Source organism: Podarcis gaigeae (assembly GCF_964106915.1).
Source record: "Podarcis gaigeae genome assembly, chromosome: 4".
In the NCBI taxonomy this organism is placed as follows: domain Eukaryota; kingdom Metazoa; phylum Chordata; class Lepidosauria; order Squamata; family Lacertidae; genus Podarcis; species Podarcis gaigeae.
In genome coordinates this window covers 97,753,667-97,777,155 of record NC_139677.1, presented here as the reverse complement: position 1 = coordinate 97,777,155, position 23,489 = coordinate 97,753,667, and the positions used below count along the sequence as shown (strand labels likewise).

Here is a 23,489-nt window from a genome sequence, read left to right as displayed (position 1 = left end):
AGCTCAGCTAACGAAGGTATTATTACAGAGTTATTACAGAATCTCTCAGTCACTAGAATCACGTTTATGGCTTCTGTCACACATTATTATTATAATTATTATTTTTAAACATTATTATTATCTGCCGCACATTTTCAAGCTTTATAGCAAGAGTAATAAAGAGAAATTGTTATTTAGGGGAACTGAATTTAATTCTAAATTATATACCGGAAAGTGGGAGATTTCAAGGGGTCAAAAAAAAATGGATGTACCATGCTATATTAGAAGCAAAAAAAAACTTGTTTTGATGAATTGGAAGAGCCGCAAAAAGATTCCATTGAGTACACGGATTGATAATATGTACAGATTAGCTACCTACAAATGAATTGCATGTCGACACAAAATAAGAATGATAAATATGCAGAAATCTGGAACGAATATTTAAGCGATAAGGATAGTGGGGGGAAGTGGGGGGGGGTAGAGAGAGGTGGGAAACTATTGTCAAAAAAAGGTATACTCAAAGATATATCAGTGTATTCAAATTGGAATTGTCAAATTGTGTTATTATTGTTATTACGGTTTTTGTTGTAAGCGTGTTTGCAGCTGATATTTGTATGGAAAAATGATTGAACAAATTTAAAAAAAAAAGCTTCATTTTTCTTGTCAGCAGGGTGACTTTTGGACTTCATTTGTACTGTTTTATTGTCATTTTATTGCACCCGCGGTAGAAGACACCGCTTGTTATCTGCCAGCCTGTATAGGGACCCAAGAGATCGCTTTCTGAAACCTTTGTTCGCACAAGTAAGCAGGTACACACTGGTAGAAACGGTTTGGTTTCTTGTCTAGTGACAATTCCTGTGCAACACACAGAGTGAGGGCCCTCTATGCATTGACTACAGGGGGGAGAAACGCCAGGAAAAAGGAGTTAGATTATTCATGTCCCATCGATTTGCTTTAATGCTCTCTGGTCTTCAGATTCTATTGATTCCAGCAAGTGACGTAGCCTCTGCAATCTTCTCTGTGTGTTCATATATATGCATGTGTGTTTGTATGCCTATGTGCTTTAATCTTTGGCATCTGTGTGGCAGAAACGCACTTTATGAAGATCAAGTAAAATTCATCAGCTCAGATAAGATTCATAGGTCTAAAAGCTTTTAAAAACAAATGCTGAAATTTTCCAAAAACCCAGGAAAAATATATTGAGACGGATTGGTGCAGCTGTTAGAATAGGCCTGGGGATGGAATGTGGACCTTCAGGCATCCTTACCTGGCCCCTGGAACTCTCTCTAGGCCACACCCACACCTCTCTAGTGCTCTATGTACTCCTCCTGGCTGGAGCAGACCCCTGGGCTGTAGACCAATGCCTTTTGGACGGAGAGGAACGGGTCTGTGGCCCCTGGAAGGCTGCTAATGAGGCAATGTGGCTCTTGGGTCAAAAAGCATTCTTCACTATTGGTTGAGTGCAGGCCTAGGGCTGGGAAGAGCAGGGCTCAAACTCTCACTCAGCCATGAAATTTACTGGGTGACCTCGGACCAATCGCTAAGGGAGGGCAGCCAAGATGATCAAGGGTCTGGACCACCAAGCCTGATGAGGAATGGTTGAAGGAGCTGGGTGTGTTTAGCCCGGAAAAGAAGAGACTGGGAGGAGATAGGATAGCCATCTTCAAATAGCTCAAGGGGTGACGAGTGGAGGATGGTACAAGCTTGCTTTCTCCTGCTCTGGAGGTTAAGACTCCAACCAATGGACAAGAAAGGAGATTCTAACTGCACATCAGGAAGAACTTTCTGGCAGTAAGAGCTGAAAAAGAGGGAAAGTTTTACCATATGTGGTGGGAATGTAAGAAAGTGAAGAGTTTCTGGGAAGCGATATACAATGAATTGAAAAAGATGTTAAAATATACTTTTGTTAAGTTTTTCTTTTAGGGATCACAGGAAAAGAAATAAGAAGAAAAGACGGTAAATTATTCCAGTATGCAGTCACTGCAGCAAGAACTTTATTGGCCCAGAAATGGAAACAAGAGGAAATACCGACGATTCAAGAATGGAGAATAAAATTGACGGACTATACGGAATTGGATAAATTGACTGGGAAAATAAGATATGGTTGAAACCAAAAGTTCATCGAAGATTGGGGAAAGTTTGTAGATTATCTGAAAAATGTATGTGACGTGCAAACAACGCTAGTGGGGTTTCAAGAGGCACTGTAAAAGTTTTAAGAGGTACCGTCAAAAAGAAATAGAAAAGGGAGGGAAGACAAATGGCAATACAATGAAGGGAATGCGTATTGAAGAGTAATTACGGATGATTCCCAGAGGAACTGAAGGAAGTCCAAAAAGAGTAAATTGTTAAAATTTGGATAAAATTGTACAATTGAGTTGGAAAATTAATAAAAATTTATATGGAAAAAAAAGGCAGTAAGAGCTGTTGGGACAGTGGAACAGACTCCCACAAGAGGTGGTGGACTCTCCTCTCATTCGAAGGTTTTTAAGCAGAGGTTGGATGGCCACCTGTCATGGACACTTTAGCCGAGATTCCTCTATTGCAGGGAGGGGTCGGACTTGATGACCCTCAGGGTCCCTTCCAACGCCACAATTCCATGATCCGAGCCTAATCCACAACACAGGGGTTTTGAGAGAGTAAACAGAGTGAGGGAACCAACATATACCCCTTTGTGTTTCTTGAAAGTAAAGGTAAAGGGACCCCTGACCATTAGGTCCAGTCGTGGCCGACTCTGGGGTTGCGGCGCTCATCTCGCTTTATTGGCCGAGGGAGCCGACGTACAGCTTCCGGGTCATGTGGCCACATGACTAAGCCGCTTCTGGCGAACCAGAGCAGCGCACGGAAACGCCGTTTACCTTCCTGCGGGAGCGGTACCTATTTATCTACTTGCACTTTGACGTGCTTTCGAACTGCTAGGTTGGCAGGAGCAGGGACCGAGCAACGGGAGCTCACCCTGTTGCGGGGATCCGAACCGCCAGCCTTCTGACTGGCAAGTCCTAGGCTCTGTGGTTTAACCCACAGCGCCACCCGCGTCCCGTTTCTTGAAAGTAGGGTGGTATAAAAATATAAGATTTATTTATTTTTTGAAAAAATCTTCTCTGGTCTATCTGAGGGCCAGGTAAGAGAATTCCCAAACTATTCTCGCTGCCTTACCGAGAGCTGCTTCAATGCAACTTCTTTAATTGTGAGAGTGAAAGCCCAGTGTAAAGAGTCCGTCCAGATGGGACTCAAAACCTCTGCTTGCAATTATCGGGGTGGAGGGCAAAAGATGAGAGGTTTTGTGTGAAAACATCTGTATTGGTTTGACAGAGAGCTGGGGAGGAGGGCTTGCGCCCGAGCCGAAAAGCTGGCCCCAGATGAAAGCAGCACAGACGTGAAATGTGCTCGCTTGATATCCTGCCTTATAAAAACAAGCCTTCTTCAGTTTGTTGCTGCTGCAGGCTTCTAGCGGGGCCTGCACCTTCAGCGAGGCCAAGCTCTGCTGACACGCCTGTTAATAATAAATACAACCCCCGGGACCGATTCGTTCAATCTGCTCTGCTTTGGGAGATCAGGTGGATACTTGACGTCTTTCTTTTTGCGCTAACAGCAATGAACCCAGAAAAAAGGCTTTGCATCATAAAGTTTTACGTCCACGCACAAACCCCTCAATTTTTGCTCTTCGTGTACAATAACTCGAATAGGAAAGAGATATATGAGGGACGCAGCGTTGCCAGACTCCTGTCTGGCTTTGCTATTGCAGGTGTCTTCTGCAACTTATGATGGATGCAGTAAAAGCGGCCACCAAGGCCACATAAACACCAGTCTTGAAAGACCTACATTGGCTCCCAGTACGTTTCCGAGCACAATTCAAAATGTTGGTGCTGACCTTTCAGGCCCTAAACGGCCTCGGTCCAGTATATTTGAAAGAGCGTCTCCACCTCCATCGTTCTGCCCGGACACTGAGGTCCAGCGCTGAGGGCCTTCTGGCGGATCCCTCACTGCGAGAAGCCAAGTTACAGGGAACCAGGCAAAGGGCCTTCTCGGTAGTGGCACCTGCCCTGTGGAACGCCCTCCCACCGGATGTCAAAGAGGACAACAACTACCAGACTTTTAGAAGACATCTGAACGCAGCCTTGTTTAGGGAAGCTTTTAATGTTTTCTGCATTATTGTATTTTAATATTTTGTTGGGAGCTGCCCAAAGTGGATGGGGAAGCCCAGCCAGATGGGTGGGGTATAAATAAATAAATTATTATTATTATTATTATTATTATTAGTAGTAGTAGTAGTAGTAGTATTACCAGCCACCCATGTTTCTGCACATCCCCCAGGCATCTGGTCAGAGCCAGTGTGAGAACAGGATGCTGTACTAGATTGGCTATTGGCCGGATCCGGCAGATGTAGTAATCCGTTCTTATCTTCTTAAGCAAACAGGGCCTCCTGGCTGCTACGCTTTTCCAGCTAATGATCTCATGACCCCTGAACTGGAGAACATAGGGCCACCCCCGTCTGATAACTCCTGCAGCCTTGCCACCTACTGTGCTATGCACCCTTCCCATAACTCAATACCAAGCGACTGGCAATCTGGAACAGAAAGCCAGGAGCCAGCGTCCCTTGAAATAAATCCAATATGGTTGCCAACTGGGGAAGGGAGAACTTGGGAAGGTCTTCAGGGGCTTCTCCCACCCTTGCTGTTACATAAATTTAATAAATAAAAACAACAACAAAGAAGCACATTTCTTGCACGCTGCCTGCCAGTGGATTTTCTCAGGAGGGCTAGCGGGTGAGTCAGCCGATGAAACGGCCAATCCCCACATCATCTCTGTACCAAAGAAAACCGCCTCAGCTCCTAATATTTGCTCCAAAACTCCTACACGAAGTATCCTGTGGGTTAAAAAAATAATTTCCCCACCCTCTCCTTCCTCTCTGAAACAATGCTCTTATTGGGTGGTAGATGAAAACAACTCTTTGGCCACTATCTATACCACACAAAAACACACACACACAAAGGAAAGGGAGCCAAATAAATCAGCAAGGCAGTGCCTTTGGAGGATCACTATAAAACTGATTAGATGAACTGTTCCTCTATTCATTTCCCCATTCCCCACCCCATCTATACCCTTTTTCAATGACCTTTATAGATGTGTAGAACCCAAGGTCTTCGTCACCTTTGGACATTCGGCCATGCAGACTGGGGCTAATAGAAATTGGAATTCAATAAAAAACAATTTCATTATTTCTACCCTGCCCAGTCGTATAGTTAAAGCTATGGTTTTCCCAGTAGTGAGGTATGGAAGTGAGAGCTGGACCATAAAGAAGGCTGATCGCCGAAGAATTGATGCTTTTGAATTATGGTGCTGGAGGAGACTCTTGAGAGTCCCATGGACTGCAAGAAGATCAAACCTCTCCATTCTGAAGGAAATCAGCCCTGAGTGCTCACTGGAAGGACAGATTGTGAAGCTGAGGCTCCAAGACTTTGGCCACCTCATGTTATTATTATTAAAATAAACAGTTATTTGACTTTTCTTAGAAGACATCTGAAGGCTGTCTTCAGGGAAGTTTTTAATGTTTGATGTTTTATTCTGTTTTTAATCTGTTGGGAACCACCCAGAGTGGCTGGGGAAACTCAGCCAGAAAGGTGGGGTATAAATAATAATTATTGTTGCTGTTGCTGTTGTTTTGTTATTGTTATTGTTGTTTTGTTATTGTTATTATTTAGAAAACAGAGTCCCCCCAAGCATCCGTGTTTGGTATTTTTATGTTGTGAACCGCCCTGTCATAACATCAAACGTTAAAGACTTCCCTGTATGGTCCAAACCTGCCACCGACCCTTTTACCTTTAGGGATGTGGGAAAACACACACAAGCTTCTGCAACCTGGTGCTCTCCAAATACTGTTTGGACCCAAGCTCCCATCAGTCCACAAGCAGGAATGATGGGAGCATTGGGGAAGGCTGCTGTGAAGTATATGGGTACAGCTGCAGGAGTGCCTATCCCTAGGCTGACTTCCTGTCCTCGATCTCTTTCAATTGTTTAACACGACATATGCTCCAGCTATTCCGAGGAACAAGGCACAGCCCCTATTTTCCTCAAAGTCTCTATATCCCATCACGCGCTGTTCCGGAACATCGTAAATGTCAGGACAACACATCCCTCTTTCTTTGAGAGCCTCGTGCCGAGAAAAAGAGGGGATTGGTTTTCATCGCCTTCCTTCCTTTCACTGCAGACTCCAGGCACAGAGAATTCCTGGGTATTTATTCGCCGTTGAACAACTTCATTAATTGTGGTTTATTGCTGTTATTTACTTCCTCCTAGGCTGATAAGGGTAGAATTTATTAGCTTGATCCTGAGTTCTGTATGGGTGTTATTGTTCTGGTGTGTTTTTTAACTTGTTCTCTTCGAGAATTTCCATGTTTTGCCTCCAAAGTGACCATGTTTTGTGGGAAGGAATGAAGCACATACCTGAACTTCTGGTTTCCTCATTTAAAGCAGATTAAATGTCACTCAGGCACAGTGGTACCTCAGGTTACATACGCTTCAGGTTACAGACTCCACTTACCTAGAAAAAGGGCTTCAGGTTAAGAACTTTGCTTCAGGATGAGAACAGAAATCGTGCTCTGGCGGCGCAGCGGCAGTGGGAGGCCCCATTAACTTAAGTGGTGCTTCAGGTTAAGAACAGTTTCAGGTTAAGAACGGACCTCCAGAACGAATTAAGTACTTAACCCGAGGTACCGCTGTATAACAAATTCACTAAATCCCTGCACAACCACAGACTTTTTGTGGTTTGGAAAGTGACAAGGATATGCACGGAAATGTGCGGGACGAATGAACGACCAATGGGAAGATGTGTAAAATACTCCGCAAGTGAATCGGAATGAACGATTGTTGTTGTCTAACCACCCCACAAACCAATCAGAACAAATGTGAAATGAAGACGGGATATAATCTAACCTCTCTGTAACCAGGATCAATGCTCATTATGTTATTTTGTATGTATTATTTAAACACAAGCTTCTGGGTTAGGGTGGATTGTTTTATTATGTTAATTTACGCTGTCGTTTGAAAAAATAAAATGAAAAGAAATTAAAATTAAAATTTATTTTTTAAAGGGTCCAATGGAGCAATACAGTGGAACCTCGGTTTTCGAACGTAATCCTTTCTGGAAGACTGTCTGACTTCTAAAACGTTGAAACTGAGGCGCAAAGGGTGGCCTGCAAATTTACAGAGAAAATTGAGGAAAATGGAGTGGTACCTCAGCGGAAGCTGTCCGATTTCTGAGGCGCATTCAAAAACGGAAGTATTTCCTTCTGGGTTTGCAGCGTTCGGGTTCCGAAACGTTTGTCAACGGAGACGTTCAAAAACTGAGGTTCCGCTCAGTGCTGGATTTACGTATAAGCTAAACAAGCTATAGCTTAGGGCCCCACTCTCTTGGGGCCCCCAAAAAAATTTAAAGGGAAAAAACACTGGATGTACCTTTCAAAAATGTAAGATAAAAAACAAATAAATTAAAGCTACATACAGCAACAGTGTTTTGTGTTATGTAGGCTCCTATGATGTAAGTAATAGCTAGCCTGCTCCCTAAAATATCACTGGTTTGCTCCTTTCTATATATAGGGTGCCTACATTCTGCATGTGCAAATGGCTTGAGATACCTATTAGGTCCATAAATTACCATCTAAAGCTACCATCTAGCATATATTCAATGCAAAAAACCAGCGGCAATTTGTTGTTGGCAAAGGACAGCTGGACATATAAAGGGCCCTGTTACCTTCAGGAGCTTAGGGCCTTATCAAACCTAAATCCGGCCCTAGTACCGCTGTACAACTAATCAATCAAATGAATGAATGAATAGCACCAGCAATCTTACTGCGCAGGCACACTGAGTTGGCTCCCTTCGGCCAGAGAGACAGAGCGTGCGTCAGCATTGCCAAAACAGTTCTTGGCTTCCGCAGCTACTTCCTAGCCATCCTAACCCATTTATTTAAGAAGACCTGGCAAGATCAGCCCCAGGCTCCTGTGCCTTCACACCAGGCAGAAGTTCAAAAGGTGCAGTTATTTCAACCAGTGCATTTCCATGCCACGTATATGTTTCTTTCTAAGCCGAAGTTCTTGAAGGCGCAGTAATACTTTTTGGGTGGACAGCAAGAAGATCAAACCTATCAATTCTGAAGGAAATCAGCCCTGAGTGCTCACTGGAAGGAGAGATCCTGAAGCTGAGGCTCCAATACTTTGGCCACCTCATGAGAAGAGAAGACTCCCTGGAAAAGACCCTGATGCTAGGAAAGATGGAGGGCAGAAGGAGAAGGGGACGACAGAGGACGAGATGGTGGGACAGTGTTCTGGAAGCTACCAGCATGATTTTGACCAATCTGCGGGAGGCAGTGGAAGACAGGAGTGCCTGGCGTGCTCTGGTCCAGGGGGTCACGAAGAGGCGGACACGACTAAGCGACTAAACAACAACAACAGTCTGATTTTTGTTTGCATTTTTTATGTTTAAGACACCCGTTTCGTCTTTAATAATGGCGCTTTAACTGTGGGTCTCTATAGTGTTTTCATGGCCGCTGCAGCCAAAATGGAACCCCCATGTTCAGAGGCAATCTATCTTTGATCTCACTAGGGCCTGTTGCCTGTGGGCTTCTGAAAATGACATGGCTGGACTGGCTTAATCAGGAGAGAAATTCCTTATGTTTTCTCTGTCACTTGATAAATAGAGGCAATGAAATTAGAGAGGGGAGTGGGACATAATCGAACATATTTCAGCATCTCCTATGTGCCAAATATACTCCTCTCCTCTGGAATTGTTTACTCTTTAAAACGAAAGCCAAATAGCGCTGGATTCTTAAAATAACTTGCTGCTTGGGACTCAGGAAACTTCGGGTCAAAGACATTTACGGAGAGAGAATAAAAATTAAAGAGGCAGCTGGCTATAAAATCATTGCTTCATATATTGCACACACGGCAAGCACTGACTCTTTTGAGCCTCTGTTGCCAACCAAAAATGCTACCTTGGGTCGAAGCCGGACAACAAACTGTTAATGAATTTCATATTGCATTTATTCTCAATTTCCCCCACCCCGGTCACCACAAGGTCCCAAAGGCAGGTCGCAGCAAGGTAAAGCAGAACATTAAAAACAATTTAAAGCAAATTTCAACCACAGTAGGACCTAAAAAATTTAAACTCAAGTGTCGAAGGCCAGGGTGTAGGTTGAGTCTTCTGCATAGAAGGAAAGCTGTGTAATGAACGTGCCAGGCACCTTCCTGTGTGTGGAAAGAATTGTAGAATCGTAGACTTTTAAGGGACCCTGAGGGTCATCTAGACCAACCCCCCCCCTGCAAAGCAGGACTCGAACTCACAACCCTGAGATTAATAGTCTCATGCTTTACTGACAGAGCTATCCCAGAGTTCCACAACTTATTCATTTATTTTATTGCATTTCTATCCATCCTCTCTCTCCACGGACCTCAAGGTATGGTTCTCATTCAATCCTCACAACAACGCTGTGAGGTAGGTTAGGCTGAGAGGCAGGGGCTCATCCAAAGTCACCCAGCGAGCTCCACCGGCCGAGTGCGGATTTGAACCTTAGGGCTGCCACGAAGAATACCTTCTTCCAGAGCAGCCTTTCTCAACCTGTGGGTCCCCACAGATGTTATTGAACTACAACTCCCATCACACCTAGCTAGCAAGGCCAGAGTTCAGGGATGATGGGAGTTGTAGTGCAACAACATTTGGGGATCCACAGGTTGAGAACTGCTGCTTTTAGAGGGTCTGGAGGGAAGGAGGCAGTCTTTCAGGTATTGATGCGTTTTATTGACACGGTTTTATTATGTTATATTGATGGAGTGTCCCCACTTTGAGACTTACTGGCAGTAAATAAATATAGTTTTATTGACCAGAGGAGTCAACCCTGTTTCCCAACTACAAATCTGTGAGCCCCTCCAGACATCCTTTTTATTGTCCTCATGATTTGGGCTCACAATACTATTGGGACATGATTTGCATTCGCGATTCTGTACATAATTGTGCTTTCAACACCTGCATAAGGGTTTTTTTCTTGGGTGGGTGGGTTATATTGCTTCAGCTCCAACCAGTGCAATATAAACCCCCCTCCAAAAAAACAACAACCTTATGTAGGCATGTCCCACAGCTGTCAACGTTTCCCTATTTTAAAGGGAAATCCCCTTATTCCGAATAGGATTCCTCGCAAGAAAAGGGGAAAGTTGACAGCTATGCCCATAGCTTCCTGCTAAAATCCCATAACTTCTTATGACTTTGTTTTTCAAACTGCGAACCTTTTTCCAAACCTTTTTTCAAACCTAAAATCTCATAATTTATTACTTTTTCCCAAAGCTTTTGTATTATACAAGAGCGGCATGCCAAAGTGCCAGAATGCGCCTTCTGCTTTCGGATCTACCCACTCCTAAATACTTCCTCTTGATGCCAGATACCAGCATTCCTGTGGTTTGTGTGTGCTTGCGGGGGGGGGGGGGATCAGTGGTTTAGCAAAACTTTCAGTGCAAAACTGAAAGTGTGGTGGCACAATGTCATGGCACAACTAGCTTGTGCATGAGAAACAGTGAGGGGGTGAGCCTTGGGAGTGGCAGTGTAATAGGAATTTTATGGTCTTAGATACATGGTAATGTTCATAAGTGTACCAACCAAGCACATACATAGATCAGCACAGGAAGACCAACCTGGAACCATTTTGATTCCTAAACTGACCAAATCTTTTCTCTGCAAGGTCAAAATGGAAAAGCCTCCCCATTGTCATTTCCTTCACAAATCCTGTCTTAAGGGTATGTCTGTGTTTGAATAGGGTGTGAGCCTGTGACCTGGCCCAGGAACTAAGTATTTATCACTACAAAAGGATGGCCAGGCTCCCCAGGTAATCCAATCAAGTAACCTGCCAGACAGGAGATAAACAAGGACAGGAGAAAAACAACATTCAAATTTTCTGTTTTAGACCGCCTTTTCTGTGATGTAGGTGTGATGTATCTGAGGGGTGGTCTTAGGTTACACCCCTTCTGTGATGTATGTATGATGTTTCTGGGGGTGGTCTTGATCTACAGGGTGGCAATTTCAAAAGTCTTTATAAGGCCTTGCGTGCCATTTTTCTGGGTCCCTCCTCTCTCCTCCAGGTGAGGGGAGCACCCTGTTGCAACAGATCAATAAAGATCATGCTTACTAGCTGCTTTGCTTCTCAATATTCTCTGGCTGGCCTCTGTCATTCTCTCCTACCAATAGGGAACCATAGGTTCCTTGGATACCCCATAAGGGAAAAGGGCAATTTTTGTTTACAACAGCGGGAACATGGAACATGGACATACTATTAATGAGTCACTGACATCTTGCTGAAAACAGTCGCAATAAACCAGCAGTCTGCATGAGCAGTCTTCTCACCATAGAATCAGAGAACATGGGAGGAACCCCTAAGGTCTTCTAGTCCAACCCCCTGCAATGAGAATCACAGCTAAAGAAAGCAAGGCAGATAGCCATCTCTGCTTAAAACCCCCCAAGGAAGGCAAGTCTACCACCTTCCAAGACAGTTCGTTCCCCTGTTCCCATTTAATTAATTTCAGCTACGGATCAGCAAATCCTCCAAAATCAGCTTCTCTCAATTTCGCATTTTCCCAATCTTCAATTTGCTTCTCTACATCATTTACCCCTCCTTAGAAAGTCCTCCTGAAAAATTCTCCACCGTTTTGGTAGGAATATATACTTGTTGGTATGCATTTCTGCCCAATACAGTGGTACCTCTGGTTGCGAACGGGATCCGTTCCGGAGGCCCGTTTGAACATGAAAAGAACGCAACCCGCAGCGGCTCGTCTGCGCGGGTTGCGATTCGCCGCTTCTGTGCATGACGTCATTTAGCGTTTCTGAGCATGCGCGAGCGGCAAAACCCAGAAGTAACCCTTTCCGGTTGGTGCTGGAGGAGACTCTTGAGAGTCCCATGGACTGCAAGAAGATCAAACCTATCCATTCTTAAGGAAATCAGCACTGAGTGCTCACTGGAAGGACAGATTGTGAAGCTGAGACTCCAATACTTTGGCCACCTCATGAGAAGAGAAGACTCCCTGGAAAATACCCTGATGTTGGGAAAGATGGAGGGCACAAGGAGAAGGGGGCGACAGAGGACGAGATGGTTGGACAGTGTTCTCGAAGCTACCAGCATGAGTTTGACCAAACTGTGGGAGGCAATGGAAGACAGGAGTGCCTGGCGTGGTCTGGTCCAGGGGGTCACGAAGAGTCGGACATGACTAAATGACTAAACAACAACAACAACCCTTTCCGGTACTTCTGGGTCGCCGTGGGACATAACCTGAAAGAACGTAACATGAAGTGGACATAACACGAGGTATGACTGTACAGTGGTACCTCGGGTTACATACGCTTCAGGTTACAGATGCTTCAGGTTACAGACTCCGCTAACCCAGAAATAGTGCTTCAGGTTAAGAACTTTGCTTCAGGATAAGAACAGAAATCGTGCTCCAGCAGCGCAGGAGGCCCTATTAGCTAAAGTGGTGCTTCAGGTTAAGAACAGTTTCAGGTTAAGTACGGATCTCTGGAACGAATTAAGTACTTAGCCCGAGGTACCACTGTACACAGCTTTGCAAGTCCATTTTCTCTAATGAAAGAATTTCTGTATGCTGTTTCCCCCCTTTCTGATTTATGCATTGCTATGCACATTTTTTGTACGCACTGCTTTGCTGGATTCCGAAGACGCTGTGTTTCACTTTCCATGTTGTTTGGGAAAAGGGGGGTGATGCGGGATGGCTTTTAAACACAAACTGAATCGAACCCCTCTCCCGCCCTTCGTTCCAGCCATGTGCCGAAGCGTTTGCCGACTTCCTGCTCCTCCGAGCGCTTGACACCCTTCCCCTCCTCCTCTACCCCAAGCCCTGCCAAGAAAGCGCACATGGCGACCTGCCTTTGCGAGCGAGCCACCCCCAAGTCATTGTTAATCTGCTCATGATCTCTCTTCCCCCACCACCTCAGAGACAATGCGCCGACTGCACAAAGCCAGCGGGGAAGGAAGCGGGAGTGTGCTTCTCACAATGGCGAGGAAGCACTCGGGGGGCTGCTGCAGCTGCTGCCATTTCCCTGGCCCTGCTAAGGTGTCGCTCTGAAGCCAACGGCCGCCGCAAGAAAATGCCGTTGCAGTTCAGAGGCCTTGAATGTGTTGCCGGAGGCCTTTTTGCAATTCTTCAACAACCATCTGTCATATTAAAAGACTAAGAGTTAGTTTACTTCGTATCCTTGCTTTCCTATGCAGATAGGTAGCCGTGTTGGTCTGCCATAGTCAAAACAAAACAAAACAAAAAATTCCTTCCTGAAGGTATCTGAAGAAGTGTGCATGCACACGAAAGCTCATACCAAGAACTGACTTAGTTGGTCTTTAAGGTGCTACTGGAAGGATTTTATTTTATTTTTGCTTTCCTATGGTCTTTCATTCTTCTTTTCTCCCTGTTAATTCTACCCCATGTTCATGCTTTGCTTCTTGAAGTTTCCTGTCTTGGATTAATGACGGTAGGCACAGGAAGGTGATGGAGGAAGATGAAGGAGCCTATATGAGGAGCAGGATAGAAAGGATATCCCAGGGTGGGGGGCTGGGAGAAGAGGGGGAGGCTCCCAGGTGAACGCTGGGAGGATTCATTCTTCTGTGTGAGGAATAAGGGTTAAAACGTAATTAGGACAGAGGACCTCGTGTTTATTTCTTCTTCTTTTTCTTCTCTTCTACTTCTTTATTTTCTTCTTTTGCTTATTCCTCCTTCTTATCTTCTTTGGGTGAATTCAGCTTTCATTGTATTTTATGTTGAAAATTCCGAACAAAAATTGATATGTATATACAGTGGTACCTCAGGTTACAGATGCTTCAGGTTACAGACTCCGCTAACCCAGAAATAGTACCTCGGGTTAAGAACTTTACCTCAGGATGAGAACAGATATTGCGTGGCGGCGGCACGGGAGGCCTCATTAGCTAAAGTGGTGCTTCAGGTTAAGAACAGTTTCAGGTTAAGAACAGATCTCCAGAAGGAATTAAGTTCTTAACCTGAGGTACCACTGTATATATAAAAGGATGCACAGGCAGTACAGAGGGTAAGGATGTTTGTGGCACTGTGGTCTAAATCAGTGAGCCTCTTGGGCTTGCTGATCGGAAGGTCGGCGGTTCGAATCCCCGCGACGGGGTGAGCTCCCATTGCTTGGTCCCTGCTCCTGCCAACCTAGCAGTTCGAAAGCACGCCAGTTCAAGTAGATAAATAGGTACCGCTGCAGCGGGAAGGTAAACAGCATTTCCGTGCACTCTGGCGCTCGTCATGGTCCTCCATGTGCCAGTAGTGGTTTAGTTTTGCTAGCCACGCGACCCAGAAAGCTGTCTGTGGACAAACGCTGGATCCCTCAGCCTGAAAAGCGAAGTGAGGGCCTCACCCCATAGTCGCCTGTGAGTGGACTTAACCGCCATGGGGTCCTTTACATTTAAATCCTTAGAATGGTAGAGTTGGAAGAATGGTAGAGTTGGACTACAAGGATCACCTAGTCGAACCCCCTGCAATGAAACTTTCACCCAAAGCGGGACTTAAACCCACAATCATGAGATTAACCGACTGAGCTATCCCTTTCATCTAGGTTGATTCCATTTCTATACTGCCTCTTCTCCCATGGGAGGCCAGTGAGCAGCCTAAAAATGCGATCCAAAAATACATTTCTAAAATAATAATGAAAAGACAAAACAACACCAGTTGCAGAAATTTCAGTAAGCATTCCTGTCTCAAAGGCCCGGGCAAACAGACAGATGCATTTGCTCAGAGGGGGTGTTCTGCAAACAGAAATACTTGCAGGAACTATTTTAGAAGCCCCTACCATGCTACAGTGGTACCTTGGGTTACAGATGCTTCAGGTTACAGATGCTTCAGGTTACAGACTCCGCTAACTCAGAAATAGTACCTCAGGTTAAGAACTTTGCTTCAGGATGAGAACAGAAATTGTGCTGCGGCGGCAGCGGGAGGCCCCATTAGCTAAAGTGGTACCTCAGGTTAAGAACAGTTTCAGGTTAAGAACGGACCTCCAGAACGAATTAAGTACTTAACCCAAGGTACCACTGTATTTTGAGGGACGCAGGTGGCGCTGTGGGTTAAAGCCTCAGCGCCTAGGACTTGCCGATTGAAAGGTCGGCGGTTCGAATCCCTGCGGCAGGGTGCGCTCCCGCTGCTCGGTCCCAGCGCCTGCCAACCTAGCAGTTCGAAAGCACCTCCGGGTGCAAGTAGATAAATAGGGACCGCTTACCAGCGGGAAGGTAAACGGCGTTTCCGTGTGCGGCTCTGGCTCGCCAGAGCAGCGATGTCACGCTGGCCACGTGACCCGGAAGTGTCTCCGGACAGCGCTGGCCCCTGGCCTCTTAAGTGAGATGGGCGCACAACCCCAGAGTCTGTCAAGACTGGCCCGTATGGGCAGGGGTACCTTTACCTTTACCTTACCACTGTATTTGATATTTTAATGTAGGTTGTAAACTGCTTCGTGTGTGATTTCCCTCCTTAAAAATACTAAGCGGCATGGGATTGAAATGAATAATAATAATAATGTTGTTGTTGTTTAGTCGTTTAGTCGTGTCCGACTCTTCGTGACCCCATGGACCAGAGCACGCCAGGCACTCCTGTCTTCCACTGCCTCCCGCAGTTTGGTCAAACTCATGCTGGTAGCTTCGAGAACACTGTCCAACCATCTCGTCCTCTGTCGCCCCCTTCTCCTTGTGCCCTCCATCATTCCCAACATCAGGGTCTTTTCCAGGGAATCTTCTCTTCTCATGAGGTGGCCAAAGTATTGGAGCCTCAGCTTCACGATCTGTCCTGAATATTATCTGAATAATAATACAGTGGTACCTCGGGTTAAGTATTTAATTCGTTCCGGAGGTCCATTCTTAACCTGAAGCACCACTTTAGCTAATGGGGCCTCCTGCTGCCGCCGCACGATTTCTGTTCTCATCCTGAAGCAAAGTTCTTAACCCAAGGTACCATTTCTGGGTTAGCGTAGTCTGTAACCTGAAGCGTATGTAACCTGAAGTGTATGTAACCCGAGGTTCCACTGTAATAATAATAATAATAATAATAATAATAATAATAATAATAATAATATCCCAGCCCTACTTTAATCTGGGGCTTTCTGCCTGCTCGCCACTCACTTCCCAGAAAAGCGACAGGAGTATCAAGGAGTTAAAAGTTAACTTCTGTTGCCACCAGAGGACCATTGTGAGCACACAGAGTTCTCTGATGAGACCGCTCTGAACTTTGCTTCCAAAGGCCGCTATGTTCACACTAAGTCCTTTGTGCCCCTGTGTCAGAACAGTCCGTGACTCAGACATCCCTCTCCCCTCCATTCTCTTCCCCAAACACACTTCTCCCCTTGCTTTTATTTCCTCCTCCTTTCCAAAGATCTTCTGTAGGGAGGAGGGAAGCAAAACCCATACTGGGTGGCGGGGGGGGGGGGCAGGAACTGTGCGACCCAAGGAGACACACTGTACACACTTCCAAGGTTGTGCTTTTCAGACCATGCACAGAAATGCATCAAAAGGGGGGGGGATGAATTACTTCAAACAGTTCCTCGAAATGAGCTCTTTTGCAAGCAAGTTAATCCTGATTTTTCATGCTCAAGTGTGAGGCATTTGGGAAACACCACCTGAGGGCATGCAGGGGGTGGGTCATAGAGTTGGAAGGGACCACGAGGGTCATCCAGTCCAACCCCCTGAAATTCAGGAATTTTCATCCAACGTGGGACTTGAACACACGACCTCGATATTGGGAGTCTCATGCACTACCGATGGAGCTATATGACTCCGTGACACTTGGTCCCTTCGGTTTCTCGTTTAACCATTCTTCAGGCATCTGTATTTCTGCATAACTTTGCATTTGACTTAAGTCTTCGTGAAACCCATCAGCATTTTATCACTTAATATACACACCTTTGTGAGCAATTTTGCCTGCTAATATTTTCTTGCAAGCTATTTCTTTGCACGCAATGCATTTCGTATGTTATTTTCTACTGTCACCTGTGTGTTTAATGTTGTTTGGAGACACCGTCCCCTAGCAAAACTACAATTCCCAGAGTGGTTTAACAATCAATGCCTCTTCACAAGGGACACTTGGAATTGTAGCTCCCTGAGGGGACTGGAGGGTCTCCTAAAAACTCTCAGCACACGTAACAAACTATATTTCCCAGAATTCCTTGGGAGAAGCCCTGATTATCTGTTGTGTGCAGATGATGTCACATGTGTGACATCACATGCCATGCGCACTGCGGTCCTGTCGCCACTGTGGCGAGGCCTGCCTCTGCAAGGCCCTGCAAGGTTTGCCGCTGCCGCGAGGCCTCAAAATTGAGGGCAGTGCCAGATTAAACTCTGTTGCAGCCCGTAGGAAGTTGAAACCTTGGGGGCCCCCTCACAAATTATCTCCTAATACTTGATTGTACAGACATACCTCGGGTTACAGCCACTTCATGTTGCGTTTTTTTGGGTTACACACCCGCCGAAACCCTGAAGTACTGGAACGCGTTATTTCTGGGTTTCGGCAGTCACGCATGCGCAGAAGCACTAAATCGCGTTTTGCGCATGCGAAGAGACACTGAATCGCAACCCGTGCGTACGCAGACTGGTGCGCTGCAGGTTGCGAACGTGCATCCCGCACGGATCACGTTCACAATCCGAAAGTCCACTGTAATTTTCTTTCAAGATCACATCCATATTATTTTGATCTTGCAGGGCCCTGAAAAGGACCCATCGGCCGGTGCCTACTCTGCCTGTATAGTAATCCAGTACAGATCTTTTTTTTTGGGGGGGGGGGCTCAGCCTCATCCTAACAGACTTCGGTGGGGGGCTGAAGACACCTCAGCCCTACAGAGTTGGGGCCTACGGGCGTTGCACTCAGGTTGGGCTCAGAGGCCTGCCATTGTAGGAGCACCCAGTTGCTGAAAACAAATCACACTCCACGAGCCTTCCTGCTTCAGAAATCTGAACGACGCACTTAAGGGCAGAAGAAGAGTTTGGCTGCTGGGTTGGGCCCATCTAGTCTCATTGCAGCCAAACACAGATGCGTTTTATGGGAAGCCAGCACTTGTACCCTGAGCAATATTTATTTTAAGCATAGCTCAGAGTGGGTTGGGCTGGATTCCTCGTCCGATCCAAAAGTGAGAGGGGGGAGCCAGAAAGAGAGAGAGAGGCAGAGAGCGAACAGCACACAAAAGTATGTTTTAGCAAAACAGATGAGAAACTTTGGTTCCCAGATGAGAGTTGGACCCCTGCCCATTGGGGCAGGCAAAATACAGACAGCACCATTCCTAAGAAGTGATTAACATTTCTGCAGCAGGGATAGCCAGTGCTTTGGCGTGAATGCTGCAAGTCAAGCCCAACGAACGAAACCACGTGGCTCAAGCACGGTACCAAGCTTGTGGATAGCAAGAACCAGAAATGCTGTGATGGATCAAACCAAAGATCCACTCAGAGTCATGTATGGCTTCCTATAGTAGCCATACAGATAGTTCCTGGAAGCCTTACAAGCCAGAAAGTGTTGAACAGCAGGAATCATTACATTTTCAACTCGAGGGTTAATTATGTTATCAGTAAACCAGCTAACCAAGGGGCATGTGTGGAGGTGTTGCTTAGCAACCAATCAGGGTAGCATGATCTCTAGTGCTCTGATTGGCTATGCACTTCTGAGGGAGTTTGTCCTCTGTGTGTTTGGTTGAATGTATCTCTGCTCTGTAGAAGGCCTGAACTAAGAAAGGCAAAACTTTATTTTGCCTATGGCTATGCACTGTTTACCACAGCAAAGTGTTATTGGGATTTCTTTCTCTCTGGACTCTGCTTGTGTTAAGTGACTTTGGGAAGCAGACATAAAGACTACTCTTCTACTCCTGCCCTTTGTCAGCATTGGTTGCTTGGTGGCATGCAACACAGTTATTATGGTTACCAATACTACTAAGACTAGCCCTCATTAATTTGTCCAGTCTCCACAAAAGTGGGCAGAGCAATGAATGTAAATTTTGACATTACAGTCGTACCTTGGAAGTCGAACGGAATCTGTTCCGGAAGTCCGTTTGACTTCCAAAACGTTCAAAAGCCAAAGTGCGGTTTCTGATTGGCTGCAGGAAGCTCCTGCAGCCAATCGGAAGCCCTGAAAGCCCCGCCGGACGTTCAACTTCCAAAAATAGTTCGCAGACCGGAGCACTTACTTCTGGACTTGCGGCGTTCAGGAACCAAAACGTTTGAGAACTAAGCTGTTCGAAAACCAAGGTACAACAGTATAGTAGGCTAGTTTCCACACGTACCAAAACATCCTTCTGTCCAGACAATCAAGAGGCATTGTCAGGTTTCAGGGGCACATCCTTGCTAGGCCAAAACAGGCAGAAGGGGTGTGAAGGAGGATGAGTGAGGGGTGTGGCCTAGGGGCCAGGTAGAGAGGGCTTGAGGGCTATATTTGGTCCCCACTATTGTCTTTGAAGAATGCTGGGCTGGGGAAAAGATTGGTGAATCGAGGAGGCAGTCAGGGCAGGAGAAAAGCTAGAAGAGAATCACTCTTGGTGAGAAGGTTCAGCCACATGAGGATTTAGAAGGCATCTATGTGGGACGCGGGTGGCGCTGTGGGTTAAACCACAGAGCCTAGGACTTGCCGATCAGAGGGTCGGCGGTTCGAATCCCCACGACAGGGTGAGCTCCCATTGCTCTGTCCCAGCTCCTGCCAGCCTAGCAATTCGAAAGCACGTCAAAGTGCAAGTAGATAAATAGGTACCGCTCTGGCGGGAAGGTAAACGGCATTTCCATGCGCTGCTCTGGTTCGCCAGAAGCGGCTTAGTCATGCTGGCCACATGACCCGGAAGCTGTATGCCGGCTCCCTCAGCCAGTAAAGCGAGATGAGCGCCGCAACGCCAGAGTCGGCCACAACTGGATCTAATGGTCAGGGGTCCCTTTACCTTTACCTATGTGGGAATGTTCAGGGATGCAGGAGAGGATATATTGTTTGAATATAGCCTTTCCAACTTGTGTAAACAAGTTTACAATTTAACACTCCCCCTTTTAAACTCAGCGGATGCATTTGCTCAGGCTCGTTAAAGCCTCTCTCTAATAACTGTTCTGGTTTTTTCCCCTTATTCCCTCATAAAAGATAAGACACGACACAGTCTTCTATAAAAAGAGTTTACTCACATTCTGTTCACAATTGGATCCCAGAAGGCAGACTTAGCTTAGAAAAGTAACATACACCTAGAAACTATCTCATAAGGAGACAGTCCCTTTGTCCTCTCTTGCCAAGAGAGCATCTTTGGCTAAGCAGATGTTGCTTCTTTGATGCATGTAATCAAAGAGAGAGAGAGAGATGGCTGCCCTGCCCTGTGCTTTTGTCATTACCTGCACAGGTGGGGCCACGCCCACCTCTAGTCACATGCAGAGGAAGTCTGTCCCAACCAAGAAGGAAACAGGAAGTTTACCTGCTGGCTGGACAAACATTCCTCCCCATGTGTAAACATGTTCACTCTAGGAATGTTGTACTTGACTGCTCTTGTGTTTCACATCCCACAATCTACACCCAGAATGCATCAGGAATATCTATAAACGGCCATATGTCCTCTGTAGGCTCAAGTCTTCCTTCCTTCTGTGAACATGAAACAGCTTGGGAGCAACTGATTCCCACCTCGAGACGCCTCTCCACTCTAATGCATCCAGACACGTCTGCTGAGTTTGCGGCTGCTGAACGCCGTGGCTTTTCGTTAGGCTAGTTCAGAAGAGATCCGTCTTGGCAGGTGAATTTGCTTCTTTTCCTGGGGCGCTAACCAAATGCGAGTTCCTCTCACAAGGCCCCTCTCTGCCTTCAGTCGCCTGCCGCTGAAGTCACTTGGTCGACGCTTGGAGCTTTTCCACTTCAAACAATTCCTCCCCTCCCTCCGGGACGAGTCTGCTCCTAGCTTGTTTTCCACGGTGCCAGCGATGACAATAGCCAGACTTCGATTACACATGGAAGTTCTATATTGATTCTGCAGAACCGGGGCTTGTTTTGCTAACGGGAACACCAACTGCAGCCCGGACGTCTGACTGATAAATGTCGAGACCAAAGTCCTCCAAAGGGACATCTCCAAAAAGCTAAAGAACTTGCATTCCTCAGCGAGGTGCCATCTGGTGGTCCCTCTTCCAAGAACCCAGAATACGGAAACTGGATATGAGAGCCAGTGTGGTGTAGTGGTTAAGAGCGGTAGTCTCGTAATCTGGTGAACCGTGTTCGCGTCTCCGCTCCTCCACATGCAGCTGCTGGGTGATCTTGGGCTAGTCACACTTCTCTGAAGTCTCTCAGCCCCACTCACCTCACAGAGTGTTTGTTGTGGGGGAGGAAGGGAAAGGAGAATGTTAGCCGCTTTGAGACTCCTTCGGGTAGTGATAAGGCGGGATATCAAATCCAAACTCTTCTTAACATTGGCATGGCACCATTAGTGAAGATGCTACTTTACTTTTTTTTAATTTAGTTGGGCAAGAAGGAGTTTGGTCATCTTGATATCTGTAAACACCCAACAGATAGGCAGTGAGAGAGCCAAGGCGTGAACAACCAGGGATATATGTTTTTTAAAAAGCTTGGAATCTCTCTCTCTCTAGCCTTTGGAATGTAAACACCCTTCAAAGTTTGAGGAGATGTGTCAGGGTTCTTCTCGGCATGGAAGATTTAGCACCACTCAATGACCGCTGTTCTGTTTTAATTTGGAAGAGGTATAGCAAACTTCTAATGTTCTTACAATCATGGAATTAAAAGACGCCTGCTTCTTGCGAGAAAAGCAATGACAAACCTAGAGAGCATTTTAAAAAGCAGAGACATCTCTTTGCCGACAAAGGTCCGTATAGTTAAAGCTATGGTTTTCCCAGTAGTGATGTAGGGAAGTGAGAGCTGGACCATAAAGAAGGCTGATCACCAAAGAATTCTGCTTTTGAATTCTGGTGCTGGAGGAGACTCTTGAGAGTCCCATGGACTGCAAGAAGATCAAACAAATTGTCCAGTAGCATCCTTAGAGACCAACTAAGTTTGTTTTTGATATGAGCTTTTGTGTGCATCCTGTATACCTGAAGGAGCATCTCCACCACCATCGTTCTGCCTGGACGAGGTCCAGCTCTGAGGGCCTTCTGGTGGTACCCTTGCTGAGAGAAGTGAGGTTACAGGGAACCAGGCAGAGGGCCTTCTCGGTAGTGGTGCCTGCCCTGTGGAACACCCTCCCAGCAGATGTCAAGGCAATAAACAACTATTCTACTTTTAAAAGACACCTGTTAGTTTTTAATGTCTGATGCTGTACTGTTTTTGATATTTGGTTGGAAGCCGCCCAGAGTGGCTGGGGAGATAAATAAATTATTATTATTATTATTATTATTAAGCTGTCACAATACAAATGCTAAAATGGTTAAGGCAATACTCAAGCAGCAATACCATAAAATACTATAAATTCTGCAATATCGAAACACAGTTCTAATCAAGATTGCAGATAAGGCTTTGGCCTGAAGGCTCTTTGGAAGAGCCGCAAAGAAGAAGAAGAAGAAGAAGAGGAGGAGGAGGAGTTTGGAATTGATATCCCACCTTTCACTCCCCTTAAGGAGTCTCAAAATAGCTAACATTCTCCTTTCCCTTCCTCCCCCACAACAAACACTCTGTGAGGTGAGTGAGGCTGAGAGACTTCAAAGAAGTGTGACTGGCCCAAGGTCACCCAGCAGCTGCATGTGGAGGAGCAGGGAATCGAACCCAGTTCCCCAGATTATGAGACTACCGCTCTTAACCACTACACCACAAAGGCAGTGTGGACCCAAACACACCTCCTTTCGGAAGGTGTTCTGCTACCTCGGTGCCACAGCTGATAAGGCCCTGTCAAATGTAACACACCTCCACTAGCAGCACCAAATGCAGCCTTTGATGCACATCTCAAATGTTTCAGATGTTTTCAGTATCAGAGGAGGCGGTTCTTAAGCTATCTCCGTCACAGGCCATTTAAGGTCAAAACCACCACCGGGTCCCGAAACAAGCAGGAAACCAGCAAAGATCAAACATTGGCAGAGTTACGTGCTCCAGACTGGAGGCTCCAGTTAACAACTGCATTTTGGACTCACTGTACTTTTCAAACCGACTTCAAAGCAGACCCACTTGGAGCATGCAGTATTGTAATGTAATAATAATACATTTTTATTTATACCCTGCCCTTCCTGGTTCAAAAACCAGGCTCAGGGTGGCTAACAGCAAATATAAAACATTGATTAAAATGCGACTTAAAAACAGCATAAAACAGCATAGAATACAACATAAAATGCAGCATCAATATCAATAAAATTCAAAAATTCAGGGGTCACTTTTTTGGGGGGGGACCCCAGTCAGTAGACATTTAATGATCACCAGGGCTAACTGGTCAAGCTGGTCCTACTAGGGCCAGCAAGGAGCTGTGTGAATAAGAATTTAAATGTGGGGTCCCAGAAAGGGTTTCTTCATAGAAGAGGAAAGGGAAAAGGGAACAGAGGATCAGGCTAATTCAAATTGAAGGC

At 45.9% G+C, this 23,489-nt stretch overlaps 1 protein-coding gene across 1 annotated transcript in view; it reads right to left on the bottom strand.

Moving 5' to 3' along the window:
* GAB2 (GRB2 associated binding protein 2) overlaps positions 1-23,489 on the bottom strand; it is a 146,729-nt gene that overhangs the window by 41,111 nt on the left and 82,129 nt on the right. The window lies entirely within an intron of this gene.